The sequence below is a fragment of the Molossus molossus genome, unplaced genomic scaffold (genome assembly GCF_014108415.1).
Source record: "Molossus molossus isolate mMolMol1 unplaced genomic scaffold, mMolMol1.p scaffold_m16_p_8, whole genome shotgun sequence".
In the NCBI taxonomy this organism is placed as follows: domain Eukaryota; kingdom Metazoa; phylum Chordata; class Mammalia; order Chiroptera; family Molossidae; genus Molossus; species Molossus molossus.
Window position 1 is genome coordinate 23,528,177 of NW_023425402.1, and position 15,375 is coordinate 23,543,551.

A 15,375-nucleotide genomic window follows, 5' to 3' on the forward strand; every position below is an offset into this window, starting at 1 on the left:
ACATGGTAATTTACTAGAAGGTATATTATCTTTTTGGTCTTAGACAACTCTCTAAAGCTATGGCCAGATAAGCATGCAGACCTATCAGAATTTCCAGGAATCAAGATAAAAAGCCTGAGTCCAAAGTGCAGCTGGGAGAAGTCCTACAACTAAGGATATAAAGAAACCACATCAAGACGGCTAGAAGGGCCCTGCCGGTGTGGCACAGTGGTTGAATGTCAACCCATATACCCAGAGGTCACCAGTTCGATTCCTGGTCAGGGCACATGCCCAGATTATGGGCCTGATCCCCAGGGGGTGTCATGCAGGAGGTGGCCAATTGATGTTCTCTCTTATCGATGTTTCTATCTCTCTCTAAAATCAATAAAGGACAAAAACAAAACAAAACAAAAAACCCCCTAGAAATTAAAAAAGAAAAAAGAAAAAGACTGCTAAAAGGGAATGAGGCATGGTATGAGCTGGTCCCATACCCACATGTGGCAGATAAAAATAGGAAGAGTCTCTTGGCTACAGAGGTCACCCCTGAGGAGCGAGGGGTCCCAGCCCCACACCAGGCCCCCCAACCCAGGTTCCAGTGCCAGGAAGAGAGGTCCCCATAAGTTCTGGCTATAAAAACCAGCAGGGATTGAGGCTGAGTGAGATGGAGGCTTCTGGAGTCCCAGGCAGTTCCTCTTAAAGGGCCCAATGCACAGACTGACTTAAAATCACTCCCTCTGAGCTCCCACAAGCTGGGGAAGCAGCTTGAAAGGAACCAGAGACATACTGGTTCCTCATGCAAATTCCTCACACTGATATGCCAACAATCAAGGCTCAACTACAAATGAAGGGTGTGCACAGCCTGTACGGGGGTGGGGAGGTGCACCTCCAGCACTCAGCTCGGGTGAAAGGGGAGGAATTGTGCCACTGGACCCTACAGGTCACCTTCTACATAAGGCCACTCTACCAAGCCCAGGGGATGCAGCGGTTCTGCCTAATACATAAAAAGAAACACAGGAGGCTGCCAGAATGAGGAGACAAAGAAACATCTTCCAAATGAAAGAACAGAACAAAACTCCAGATCAACAACTAAAACTGGAGACGAACATGCTGCTTGATGCAGAGTTGGAAACACTGGCTATAAGGATGCGCCATGAACTTAGGGGAAGAGTAAATTAACTTTGTGAGAACGGCAACAAAGAGATGGGAAACAAAAGAAGCTGTCAGAAATGAAGACTACATTAACTGAAATGAAGGCTACATCACAGGGAATCGTCAGTGGAGCAGATGAAGCAGAGGATCAAATCAGAGATACTGAAGACAAGGAAGCAGAACACACCCAATCAGAATGTGGCAGGATAGCAAGAAGCTAAGGAAAGTCCTTGACAAGTGGAACAAGGCGAACTGAGACAAAATAATTAAACAAGGCTAAACTATTTGAACAATTTACAGCCAGATAATGAATGACAAGGTTTTATCTTCCCTAAACAAGGTCACTTAGTAGCAAATGGTTTACACATTCCAGACTAGACCACCCTCGGACAGAACAGCTTGGTCCTGGTCCCTCTTTATTGACATTCTTTGAAAATAAAACTAATCAGAAAATAACCCATGACCCCTCTATACACACATTTTGGTGAAGCAACATATTGTAGGACACACCCACAAAGCTAATAAGTATTCTGTTAAGACCTTCCCCCCGAAGACCACCACTAGGATTCAGCCAAAGAAAAATAAAATGCCTCAAGACAACGGGCCCATGGCACACTCTCGCTAGGGCACACCCACACCTTGCATCTCTGTACCTTTTCTCCTGAACTCTAACAGACTTGCAACCAGGGGAGTAGCGGGCAGCAGCACCTTTGTCCAGGCTTACCCCCTAAACCTGTCTCCAAGGCCCCCTTGTCTTCTGTCTCTCTCCTGTTACTTCTACCTTGAGCCCTTCGTTTGTTTCACTGTCCCCAGCTTTTAAAAATGTACTCTCAAAATCACCTGGACTCATGTTGTGAAATCTTTCCTGCACAAAGAAAAAACCCCCACACACACTACTGATAGGCCCAAGGCAGACCCACTCCAGGCCCAGTACCCATCACTAACAAGAACAGCAAAAAGAAAAAGAAAGAAATAAAAGAAAATAGTTTAAGGAGACTCTGCAACACCTTCAAAAGTACCAACATTCGCACCATGGGAATACCAGAAGAGAGAAGGAATTGAAAACCTATGTGTAAAAAATAATGACAGATAACTTTCATAACCTGATGAAGGAAACAGACATACAAGTCCAGGAAACACAGAGAGTCCCAAACAAGATGAACCTACTGAGGCCCACACCAAGGCACATCATAATTAAAATGCCAAAGGTTAAAGACAAAAAGACAATCTTAAAAGCAGAAAGATAAAAGCAATTAGTTACCTACAAGGGAGCTCCCATAAGACCGTCAGCTGATTTCTCAACAGAAACTTTTCAGGCCAGAAGGGATTGGCATGAAATATTCAAAGAGATGAAAAGCAAGGACCTACAACCAAGATTATTCTATCCTGCAAAGCTATCATTTAGAATCAAAGGACATATAGTTTCCCAGACAAGGATAAGCTACAGGAGTTCATCACCATCAAACCAGTAATACATGAAATGTTAAAGGGTCTTCTTTAAGAAAAAGAAAAGAAAGAAAAAAGATAAAAAATATGACTAATAAAATGGCAATAAATACATATCTGTCTATGGTTGACTAAAAATAAATAAACAAGCAAGCAGCATAGAAACAGACTCATAGATATAGAGAACATTTTGACAATTGCCAGATGGGATGGGGGTTCGGTGAAAACGGTGAAGGGATTAAGAAGTACAAATTGGTAGTTACAAAATAGTCATGGGGATATAAAGTACAGCATAGGGAATATAGTCAATAATGTTATAATAATTATGTATGATGCCAGGTGAGTATGAGATTTATAGTAAGTTATATAATGTCTAATCGCTGGCTTGTACACCTGAAACCAATATAATATTGTATGTCAACTGTAATTAAAAAATTAAACAATTATTTAAAGTAAAATAAAAAACAAAGTGCAGTTGGAGGTGGGGATTGCTGGCCTGCAGGTCCTCAGGAGACCTGAGGTGGGAAGAAGGAAGTGTTATCTTGTACAATGTTCTTCATTGCCCTTCCTTCTACTGCATGAAGAAACCGATGAATTATCTTTTGTGGCTGGAGGGTACAGAATGGGAACAGATGGTTCTTGATGAAATTTGCATAGGACTATCACAAATGAGAATAAGGACAACAGGGCAAAGTTTCATAAAGATGAATTTATACAATTTAAAATAGCCATACTTAGTAAAATTAAAGATTTACTAACACGATGTTGTTGTTGCTTTCAACTTTATCATCTTATAAATCTAAAATTCTAGGACCTACCATCATTGTTTTCCAGCTACTATTTTGGTTTATGGTGTCCTAAGACAACCCAGGTTAGTTTTCTCTTGCCAATCCTAGAATGGGTGGCTGGGTGTGTGTGTGTGTGTGTGTGTGTGTGTGTGTGCGCGCGCACGCGCACGCGCACGTGCAGGCAGAGGACCAGATGACTGCATTCACCAATGTCTACCCTGGTGGGGAAGGGGAAAGCAAGGAACCTCTCTGGGGAAGAAGATGACAAATCCTTCCCCATAACCCCATAGACACCTCGGCCTCAAGGGTGGGCACAGGTTGAGGGGTCTGTTAGTTCCAGCAGAAGGCACTGACACATGCCTCCTTTCTCTTAAACTGTCTTTCAGAAGGAATCTAGGTGGGATTGCCTTGACTCTTTAAGCTTATTAATCTAAAATTCCATTTGCCTTTCTCCCATAAATGATAAAACAAATCTTAAACACCTGTTTTTGGAGGCTAAAGAACTCAAACCTAGGTCTTGGGTGGTGAACTTCCCAATTCTGAGCATAAAGCAAGTACACAAGCCAGAAGCTTCTCGTTCAGGGCCACCTCACTGCCCGGAGGCCCCGTGCGTGCACCCTAAGGCTCCTGCAGGAGCTCCACCAGGCTTCACTACAACAATCCTTTGACCGATCGCTGCTGCCACTCAAACCACAGAATTGTGTTTAAGACCCTCCAGTGACTCAACACTGACTTCAGAATAAAACCCTGAATCCTAGGCACAGTATTCAGATATATACGTTCTTAAAAAAATAAATAAATAAATTGATTTTAGAGAGAAAGAGAAAGAAACATTGATGTGTGAGAGCAACACATCAATCAGCTGCCTCCTGCATGTCCCCCACTGGGGATTCAACCCGAAACCTGGGCTTGTGCCCTGACTGGGAATCGAACCAGCAACGTTTTGATGCATGGGATGATGCCACCCAACCAACTGAGCCACACCAGCCAGGGCCAGATACACACTTTCTTCCCCAATGTCCCTCCAAGTTGACCCTCCCTCCTCTGCCGACAGCAGACTGGACACACTTCTTTCCCCAAGCCTGCCTCTCCTTAACCACGCCATGTGACCAAGGGGAAGAGCGCAGGTTTGGGCACTAGCCAGAACCAGGTTAAATCCTAGCTTCCAGACGTTTAGCTCGGTGACCCTGGGCAAGATCAATGCTTCATTCTCACATCTCTTTAGGCCTCCGTTTCCTCACTCCTCAAGTAGGGTAAAAATAATACTCCTGCCTCTTAAGGCTGAGGAGTTAAGGAGATGAGGTGATGCTTCTCTTATCCCACCTGGAATGCAGAAGCAGCACAATAAATGTGAGCAATGACCATTGCTTTGTACCTTTCAGCTGGAATGCTCTCTGCAATCATGTACCCCCGCCTCCGGCTCTTAAAATCCCATCTAACCTTCAAAGTTCAGTTAAAATTCTATTTTCCTCATGGCTGCTCCCTGGAGCACTCCAGCTCGAAGTCTGTCCCTCCTCCTCCAAGCTCACCCTGCCGTGACGCGGTCTTATCTGCTCACGTGCTCCCTTTTAAGCCCCTTGTCACTGGTTCTGCTTGAAGCTCCTTGGCAAGCTCAGGGGTGCTGACTGGCTCCCGCCTCCCCAGAATCCAGCACAGGCACTTGTACACAGAGGTGCACACGAATGTTTGCTAAGCTAATGACAAAGCGCTCAAGGTGCTGCTCTTGTCCCCCAGATCTAGGCCTATTGTTTTATGTATATGCAGCCAAAAAAAAAAAGGCTTTGTTTCTGCTTTGCAAATGGAGGAACTGAAATACAAGAAAGTATTTTAAAGAGGCTTGAATGTGATGACATTCATCAGAATTCTCTTCACAAGATGAAAACCAGTCCTCATGAAATAAATATACTGGTGATATGGAAAGCTCAGTTCTTAAATATCCTTGGCTTCAGAAAGGATAGAATAATGTAACACACGAGGACCAAAACCTGAGTTAACGTTTACCCACCTAAGAGTCTCAGAGTAATCCTCCATAAAGTGGCCAGTGTCAATGTCCTCTTCCTCTATTCCCCTATCAGAAGGAAACCACAGAAGTCTGAGCTTTAAAATTTTTAAATATGTTTTTATTGACTTTTTAGAGAGAGAGAAAGGGAGAGAAACATCATTGGCTGCCTCTTGCATGCCCCCTACTGGGGATTGAGCCTGCAACCTGGGTATGTGCCCTGACCGGGAATCGAACAGGGACCTATCAGTCCATGGGACGATGCTCAATCCACGGAGCCACACCAGATGGGCTAGAAGTGTGCATTTTATTTATTTATTTATTTATTTATTTATTTATTTATTTATTTATTTATTTATTTATTTTAATCCTCACCCGAGGACTCTTTTCCATTTTTTGTTCAGGTAGAGTGGGAGGGAGAGAGAGGAAGAGAGAGAGAGAGAGAAACATCGATGTGAAAGGAACACATCGAGTGGCTGCCACCCGCACAACCGACCAGGGCCGGGGACAAACTGCAACCGAGGTACATGCCCTTAGCGGGAACCGAACCTGGGCCTCTCAGGACCGCAGGCCGACGCTCTAACCGCTGAACCAAACAGGCCAGGGCAAAGTGTGCATTTTAAACCCCGTGGTTACTCATGACTGTAACAGACCGGAGGCCTATCCAAGCGAAGGCCTGGCCTTCCCTCTGGCCCCACGAGGAAACAGTGCTCCAGTCAAAGACACCTCAGCCACCATTTCCCTTCAGGACTCGGGCCTGGCTTCTTTCCAAAGGGCTGCTTTGGTCAGTCCCTGGAAACTCACCGCAGGGGAGGCCAGGAGGCTGGACAACAGTGAAGCACTGAAAGGAAGAGATTCTGGGAACCAGCTCACAAGCAGGCAGGACTGTATTCCAATGACAGAGAGGCCACATGAACGGCTCCCAGCACCTGTCCAGCTCCCCGAACACCACTGACTACTCCAAGGGAGCACTACTGACCCTACCTGGCTTTCCCCAAGTAACCGAGATACAAGCAGCATCGCTGTAAACCATGTGCTTTCTCCTTGGAGTAAAGCAATCTTGAATCAGTCCACAAGCACCTGAAGAGCTACAATTAACCCCCAAGCAAGACAAAGCCGATAGCCAAAGGTGGTTTAATGTACCTTCTCATTTAAAGAAAAGTTAGGCAAGTATCCCCGCTGGGTCTAGGATGATGCAGTTAAGGGAGTGAGTCATTCCTAACGCTGAGAGTTGACTTTTTTCATCTGACACCACGCTGGACCACAAATGAGATAAAATATTCGGCCTGATACCCATTTCTAGGGTACCTTCTGGAAAGCTACCAAAGCAGCTCAAGGAACAAGGTCACTTGAAACACTTAAAAAAATAAGCAGAAACATGCCATCCTGGGTGGCCCTTATCTGTCATTCACCCCAACATGCCAAGATGTCAGAGCAACAAGATAACCCCTCTGGTGGTCAGGGCTTGATGAGCTGTGTGGTGATTACCCTCTACACAGAAATGCAATGAAAGGTAATGAGACAGACTACCCACACGGGCATTCAAATGTACTGAGGGACATTTCTAAGCACCACCACCAAAAGCATGTGGGGTTGACAATTTCACAACTTTGTTTCTAGGTGAACCTCCAAGTGCATACGTTTTAGACCTGGTAGAAACTCACAAGGAAAGAGAGATGAGAAGGGATATGGGCGGCCTGAAGTCATACAGCTTCTTGGAGGCACTGCTGGGTCTGGCCCCCAGCAATCCCGACTCATCAGTGCGATGTCAAACAGCAGTTCCCAGCTGCCTTGACCTCCTTGTCGGCGTTGGAATCCTTCGTGGGGCACAGTGGAGCTCCTCTCCCCATGAAGAATTCTATGGAAAAGCAGACTTTTAGCTGCATCTTTATCTTCAGCAGGTGCTTGGTTTAAAATGAACCATCAGCTACTCCAAAATTAAATGTACCTATTCTCTCTAGGGTTTGGCTGGCCAGTCTTGACAGTGCCATAATGGAAGAGGGTCAGGTCAAAGAATGTGGTTTTGAAATTCAAATCTCTCATGTCAAGAGCATAAGGATGCTCATTAAGATAATTTTACACCCGTGACCTCTGGAGTATTTTTTCCCCTCTTATGACCAGGAACGCCGCTGGGTTACAGCTGAATGGAACAGTCTTGGGTAAGTCATAAGGACGGGCTCTGTGCACTAGAGAACGCTTCAGAACAAAGCACAGAGGAAAGGCTTGTCCTCGGCGCAGCCGGGAACAGGTATGCCTGGCATCCCTCCTGAACGGGGCCCCGCCCCTGTAAGCTGGCAGTCCTTTCTCGCTGCTCAGGCCTCTTGAGGTGGTTTCAGGTGGGTTGCTTCCATATACCTGGCAAGAAGCACTTATTTTATATGTCATGGGGGTTAGTGGCTGGGCAGAGAAAAACCTCAAGCTAAGACTTGGCATTTTGGGGTAGTACAACCCAAAGGTTTGGAGCACAGACTTGGATCGCAGGCCCATCCCGGCACTGCGGAAAGGGGGCAATAATCATGTGATGAACACTGAAGGTGTTAGCCTAGTCCCTGGAATGAGGTAGGCGCTATATGAGACTGCTATGATTCCAGCCAAATGTCAGCGTAGCTTCCAACACTTGAAGGCCCATGACCAGGTCTCAAGTGGTATTGCTCCTCCTGTGTACAGAAGCCCCAGACAGAGCATCCTTTGCATAATTTAAAGAGAGACCTCCAGCCCACTACTGACTGGCTCTGCGGCCTAAGTCTACTTCCGATGAGGATTTGTAGAGTGATGTGCTCCTGTTACAGCCACTGAAAGGCCCAGTTAGCACAGGTTTGCAGGGTCAGTTGAGGGGGGTCAGGCTGGATGTGGGGGGAGAAGAACACTGGGCCGCATCCTTCTCTCCATTAGCTCCACAGCACAGCATTCCCTCAGGGCAGTGCAGGTCCCCGAGGGGCAAGTCACCGAGGGCTGCTCCTCTCGGAGGCTTTTTTTCAGAGCAAAGAATTTCAGTTGCAAGGGAACCAAGAGGGAGAATTATCTTAGACAATGACCAGGCCTGATAAGTATTAATCGCACCAGATGTTTCAACTTTTCTATACCCCTCTTAAATGGGAAAAAGCAAGCAGCACAGTAAATATCTTTTCCAAAGTATTTTGGCAAACAAAATAATTTTTAAATAAAACTCAATGATCAATTGCAAGGTCTTTTAAGTGTTTTTCCAAATGTCATTTTCCCACAATAACATATCTATTTTAGGAAAGCCTGAAGGGAAAGAAAAACAACAAGACAGTTTAGGATATAATGTTTCCAAAGCAACTGCTCTGTGGTTCTGTCACAGAGATTCAAAGCCCGAGCCCTGGGAGGAACTGCCTGTCAGGTGCTGGGGGGATACTTCACCAGCACCCACCCCACAATTACGGAGGTTAGAAATCAGAGGCAAAACACTCAGCCTGTCCGATGCTCAGTTTCCTCAGTTTCTTTCATCTTTCCAATAATGCAGCATTGGAAACCTTCAAAAGGAGTTTCAAAAAGACTGGCGTCTGGTTCTAGCAATGCAGCAACCTGAACAAAAGCAGAACCAACCGCCCTGCTATTGACACGAACGGAAACGCTACGTGAATCACCCCAAGAACACGCCAACATCATTGACACCTCACTACAAGGTGAGGTTTCTTTTCCCCAAAAAAATCATTCTGAAAAGAGGAAGTTAGCTTACACTCAAGTCCTTTTAAAATCGTTCTTTTGTTTGGGAAGACAGTAACCTGCGATGATCTCAGCGATGACTAGAGTTTGGGATGCTTCACAGGACGCCCGACAGATCGTTCTGTTTTTGTTTTTAAAGAAGCAAAGAAATTTAACATAGATGATATTTATTCCTAGAGGCGTGACCTCCTGGATATAGCGGAAAGAAAACTTTGAAAAGACGATGTTTAAAAGCAATCTAGGGACTGGCTAAGTGTGGAGATCCCTGTCATAGATCTGAGCCATGGAGGACAAAATGACGTTTCATGTTGTAGAGTGAAAGAAAAGACTGAGAGGCGAATTTTTAGAAATAAAAGATAATCACTGACAGTGAAAATGAATGAAATGGATGAAACAGATTAGACCACTGAAAGTAGGAATGAGTGAGAAGAATGCAGAAGAGAGAAAGCTGAAAAAAATATGAGAGAGAGGACATGTGAGTCTGAGAATGTCCAACATGTGTCTAATGGGAGCTCTAGGAGAAAGGTCACAGCCTAAGACATAATGCTGAGCACCTTCCCAAATCAATGAAACACAAATCCTCAGATTTCAAGCACACAGCCCCGAATGAGGTAAATAAAAATGGGTGACTAGGCACACTCTTATTTTTAAATGCAATTTAAAAATACCTGGAAAGAAAGAAAAAATGACCTACAAATGAACAAAAATGAGACTGCAGCATAATTCTCTGGAATAAATCTTCAAAGTGCTGAAGAAAAAAATTTCTTAATTTAGAATTCTACACCCTGCTAAAATACCGTTTAAGCATAAAGACCAATAAAATGATGTCAAACAGAGACTTACAGAGTTTCTCCTTCACAGAAAAGAACTACTTCAGAAGAAGAAAACTGAACCTCAAAGGAAAGAATGAATTTCACACACAGCTCAACAGTGAGAGAAAAAAAATCAGTAGCAGGGCCCTGGCCAGTCTGGCTCAGCTGTTAGAGCATCAGCCGGTGGACCAGAGAGTCCCGGGTTCAATTCCCACTAAGGGCATAGAACTTGGTTGCAGTTTGTCCCCAGCCTGGTTGGGGTCGTGTGGGTGGCAGCCACTTGATGTGTCTCTCTCACTTCGATGTTTCTCTCTCTCTCTTACTCTCTCTCTCCCTCCCACTCTATCTGAAGATAAATGCAAAATGTCCTCGGGTGAGGATTAAAAAAAATAAAAATTAAAAATAAATAAGTAAATAAAAATCAGTAGCAGGGACTGTGATAATGATGATTGTTTGGGGCCTCAGGAAACAGTGGAACTAAACACCTGCTAACAATGACACAGAGGATGAAGAATCAGAGACAAAATCTTCTAAGGTCCTTGTATTATTTAGGAAAATAGAAATAATCACTTTAGACTTCATTAAGTCAAGAATGCATGTTAAAAACATATGGGTAACTAACAGAACTAGAATAACTTTTAAATCAGTAAAATAAAATAAAAAATTCAACAGAAAGCAAGAAAAAAAGGACAAAGAAAATATATACGAATACAAAAAAGATAGAAATTATCTCCAAGTAATTAATATGCTAGATGAAAATGGATTAACTTTATATCCATCCAGAAAACCCCAGATAAGATGGTATAAGAAATCCTAACACTAAAATAGCACAGAGAAGTTAGACCTAATAAATTGAATCCTTAAGATTCAACATGGATTCATCTCAAAATATGTCAACTGAAAAGTTATTTAAAAAAGAGTATAAACCATTTATGTAAATTTAAAAACTACCTCAAAATATACTATATTGTCATGTATACATACATATGTAGTAAAAGCAAAAAGATATATCCAGAAAAAAAATATGAACTGTGAAGTTACCTCTGAGGAGCTGTACTTTAAATACATTTTGTATTGTTTTCTTTTACAGACAAAAAATTCAAACCAATAAGAAATTGTCAATATTTGTTGGGTGTGGATATCATTTAAGTGATTTAATTTTTCATATTTTAAAGCAGTTCCAAAATTACAATGTAATATGCAAACTGCAAAGGGAAAGAAAGAATAAGTTTTGGATCTGTGCCAATCCAGATCCATCTGTCCAGCTAGCTGTCAATCATTGTCTCAAAGTTACATCTTAAATGTCTGAATGTGTGTGTGCCAGAGAATTCTCTCATATCACTCACAAAACACAGTTCTAACTGCAAAGGAATGAACACATACAAATACTCAGAAACTAATCTTGTTTGAAACCTGTGATTTGTATTTGTTAAAGTGAAACCGTGGCTCTGGCATTTGCTTTTCTCTGTCCTAGTGCTCAAGACCCTTCTGGTGGACCACACCAACAACGGGAGACGACAATGCGGGAGAAAACTGTAAGGACAGGCGTCCTGCGAGCCCGTGATCTGTGCGACAGGATGCTAGAAGACAGGGCCACCAGAGCCCTTTCATGGAAAGGAACGTGTCCCGTTCCTTGGAAATGGGGATGCAAATGATGCTGAAAGATCACTGCTGTGTAGCCAAGTCTCCTCACAGCTTCACAGAGGAGCTGATCCTTGAGCAGAGTCCTCAAGAATGAGATGGAGGCTGTCAAACCGAGGTAGGCTTAGGTCAAAAGGGAGGAAAAATTTTTAAGGAGTAGGGACCAAAGCCTGGTGCTGGAGGGGATGGGGGGAGTTTAATAGAGCTGGGCATAATGGACAGGCGAAGCAAGCCCAGTGGTTCCCCCAAGGGGTGGTTAGCCAGCAGTTCTCTTGGTGCAAAACCAAGTGGACATGCAGTGCTGACCCTGGCAGCTGCTGATGAGCCCAGAACCCGTGCACGGGAGCAGGCTGAACAGAGATGGTCCTTCTTGGACTGTAACAAATCAAGCGCTTAGATCCTCTCTGCTTCGAGTGGTGAGGCAGGAGGCCAAGAGGAAGGGACAGATACACTAGAATGGTTCCATAGTGGGACAGAGCAGCTGCTGAAGGGGGAACCCCAGGTTTTTTTTGTTTTTTTTTTTTACTTTTTTTTTTATCCTCACCCGAGGATATTTTTCCATTTTTTGTACAGATAGAGTGGGAGGGAGAGAGAGGAAGGGAGAGAGAGAGAGAAACATCGACGTGAAGGGACACATCGAGTGGCTGCCACCCGCACGACCAACCAGGGACGGGGACAAACTGCAACCGAAGTACGTGCCCTTAGCGGGAACCGAACCCGGGTCTCTCCGGACCGCAGGCCGATGCTCTAACCGCTGAGCCAAATTGGCCAGGGCAGGAACCCCAGGTTTGATATGCAAACACAAAGGAGTCAGAAGCAGCTCAGGCAGCTCGCTGGGTGGACTGAGAGAAACTTGAGTCCAGCCTGGGTATATGTTGCATAATTTGGAAAAGCCTCAATTTTGTGATGGGTAGGTGGGGATTTGCAATCTGGGGTTTGAGGACAAGACGAAAGACGTAGATAGTTTAAAAAAACAGTGGGGCATTTATTCAGATGAATATGCCCTGAATCTCCGGGGGTAAACAGGAACACAAGATTTTTATGTTTGCTATGAGGGAACTTTTACTAAGCTGACTAATGCAAACTAAGTTGTTTCCCTTTTATTACATCAAATTTTATTTCTGAATAAGAAATAAGATCACCATTAACTGTGATCTTAGACAACACCTAATTTAACAACTAAAAGTTAAAAGGCTTGCCATAAAGTCTTACAGTTTCAACCTAAAACAGCTCCCTGTTCAAATGTACTTCTAATCAGGAATCTATGATCTTCTTCCTGGAAATAAACACTAAGCTCATGAGATAATTAAAAGTAATGCCACGACTCTCCTAATTTTCTTCCTACCAAATGCATAAACTATGAACAAGTCTACGTTCTTTCTACATTTTAAATTCAGTTACTTGATTTTAAAACTGTCATTTATTTACTTTCTCCTAGCAATTTTAAAGTTTCTGTGATTAACCCCATCTCCTTTTTATCTCCCTTCTTTCAAGATTTCTCTTTGTCTGCTTTAGTGACAATTTTATCTGTCTTTTCAAAAACAATTTTTTCTTTATTGATTTTAGAGAGAGAGGGAGAGGGAGAGAGAGAGAGAGATAGAAACACTGATGAGAGAGAACATCAACTGGCCACCTCCTGCATGTCCCCCACTGGGGATCAGGTCCACAACCTGGGCATGTGTTGATAATCAACCACTGAGCCACACCAGCTGAGCAATTTTATCTGTCTTAACCTAGAACTTGCAAAGGCAGTTGTGAACTCATGCCACAGGATTAAATAAACAAATATATCAATGACTATGTATTTATTTTTAAAATTCTTCACAGACCCAAATATGTAGATAAGCAAGATGGTAAATAAAGACTATCAAGACCATGCCAATTGTGTGACCACAGGCAAATAAATGGCTCTCACTCTTGGGATATTTCTCTGAAACAAGGGGCCCGCGGGGTCCATGATCGCCCCAATGGTTTCTGTTCTACCGCTCTATAGCTGCCCTCCATGCTTGAGTATTCTCTAGACTCCAAACACTAAGCACAAAAAGAAAATCCAGTAGCAAAAATGAAATGGAAAACCTGACAAATATGTTTTAACAGTATTCCTGATGAATACAGAAAAAAAAAAAGTCCAAAAAACAAAAACCAAATGTGAATATCATTTAAGTTGGAGTACCTGGGCTTATTTAAAACTCAGGCATGTGACCTGGGTAGAGTTTATAATCTTGATTTAATTAAGAAATTACTGCCCCCTTACCTATTACCTCTCTATACACTTTATAAGTTGTTATTTTCTTCCTCTGTATATTTCTTGGATCTCTACATTCAATGCTCGGGCCCTACTCAATGCCTTCTATTGTTCTCAAGAAGCTGTCAGAAGAAAATCTATACTTCTTGTTACAATGCTTTTGGAACCCCCCATTCACTCATTTATACAAAGAAGCCATTTATACAGCACTTTTCCTCCTCTCTTCACCCAGAAATGATCTATTTAAGAGGTTAAATTATGAAGTTAGTGCTATACCTCTAGGGTTAGAGAAATATTTAAGGCATCAGATGCTTAAGTTCTATAAGACTTAATAATCTTACATATTTTTCTCCGGACTGTTGCTATGTGTAAGAATAAACTCGGTAAAAGCTTTCTTAGGTAAATAGCTCCAGCATCTATCATTCTGAGAAGCCTGGCAGCTTGCTGCGGTTCTGTCCCTCGAACAGAGAGACGCGCGCAGAGCAGGAGTCACTCCTGGGCACTGGCCCTGCCTCCAGTCCTGCAATATCCATCTTGGAGTTATTTAAACTGCCTTTGCTCTAGAATAGGACAGAAAAAAGCAAAAAAGGAGTTGTAAGCATTTGACAGAGTGTCAAGCATAAAAATAATGATAGTAGCATCTAGCGTCCTAGTCACAGAATCTTTACCATGGCTTTTGAAATACATGTGGGAGAACGAGACATGCATCCCCACAGCTACAATACCTCTGCCGGTCAAATGCAAGGTTTTCAATAGCTTGTACACCCAAACCCACTCTCAGACACAGCCAGCCACGCGCAGACAGGGAGACATCACAGCCGGAAGCTGATTGCACATTTATTCTTTCTTTGAATACTAATTTTAAGATTCGGATTGAGCTCTCCTCGTTCCCTCCGCCTTTTTATCTTCTTTACTATTTCTTGGAGAATTAAAGCCACAATAAAAGGTTAAAAAAATCTGAATAGGACTGTTAAAAATGTCTGTTTTATGTATGGCTTAATTCTCCACCCTGGAGACATGCCAGTAGTTTTGTGTTGTAAGGACATGTGTGTTGGAAGCCTGAAAGGTATAGTCCTTCCCCTAAAAACGTACACAAATTGTACTTACCACTGGAGGGCAGCCTCCCCCACCCCCCCTTAGCTTTAAAGGCTGCATTACTATACTTTGCAAAATAGGAAGGACATAGTATTGATTCTGGTTTGTCTTTCTTTCTTTTTTTTTTTAATCCTCACCCGAGGACATTTTTGCATTTATCTTCAGATAGAGTGGGAGGGAGAGAGGGTGGAAGAGAGAGAGAGAAACATTGATGTGAGAGAGATACATCAAGTGGTGGCCATCCACACGACCCCAACTGGGGCCGGGGACAAACTGCAACCAAGGTACATGCCCTTAGCGGGAACCGAACCCGGGCCTCTCTGGTCCGCGGGCCAACACTCTAACTGCTGAGCCAAAGGGGCCAGGGCTTTCATTTTTATTTAAACTATATTTGCCCTTGAGATAATCAAATGTGGTATTCAACATTCCAGTTATATAGAAGAAATAATTAGGTCTGAACATACACAGACCATTCAAGCCTTAAACACAGATCTCATATCCACTCTTCTTAGCTTTAAAAAAATAACATGTCAA

The 15,375-nt window shown here is 43.3% G+C and overlaps 1 protein-coding gene across 1 annotated transcript in view; it reads right to left on the reverse strand.

Annotated features, from left to right (window-relative positions):
• The window catches only part of ELOVL5 (ELOVL fatty acid elongase 5), an 81,466-nt gene that overhangs the window by 12,092 nt on the left and 53,999 nt on the right, over nt 1-15,375 (reverse strand). The window lies entirely within an intron of this gene.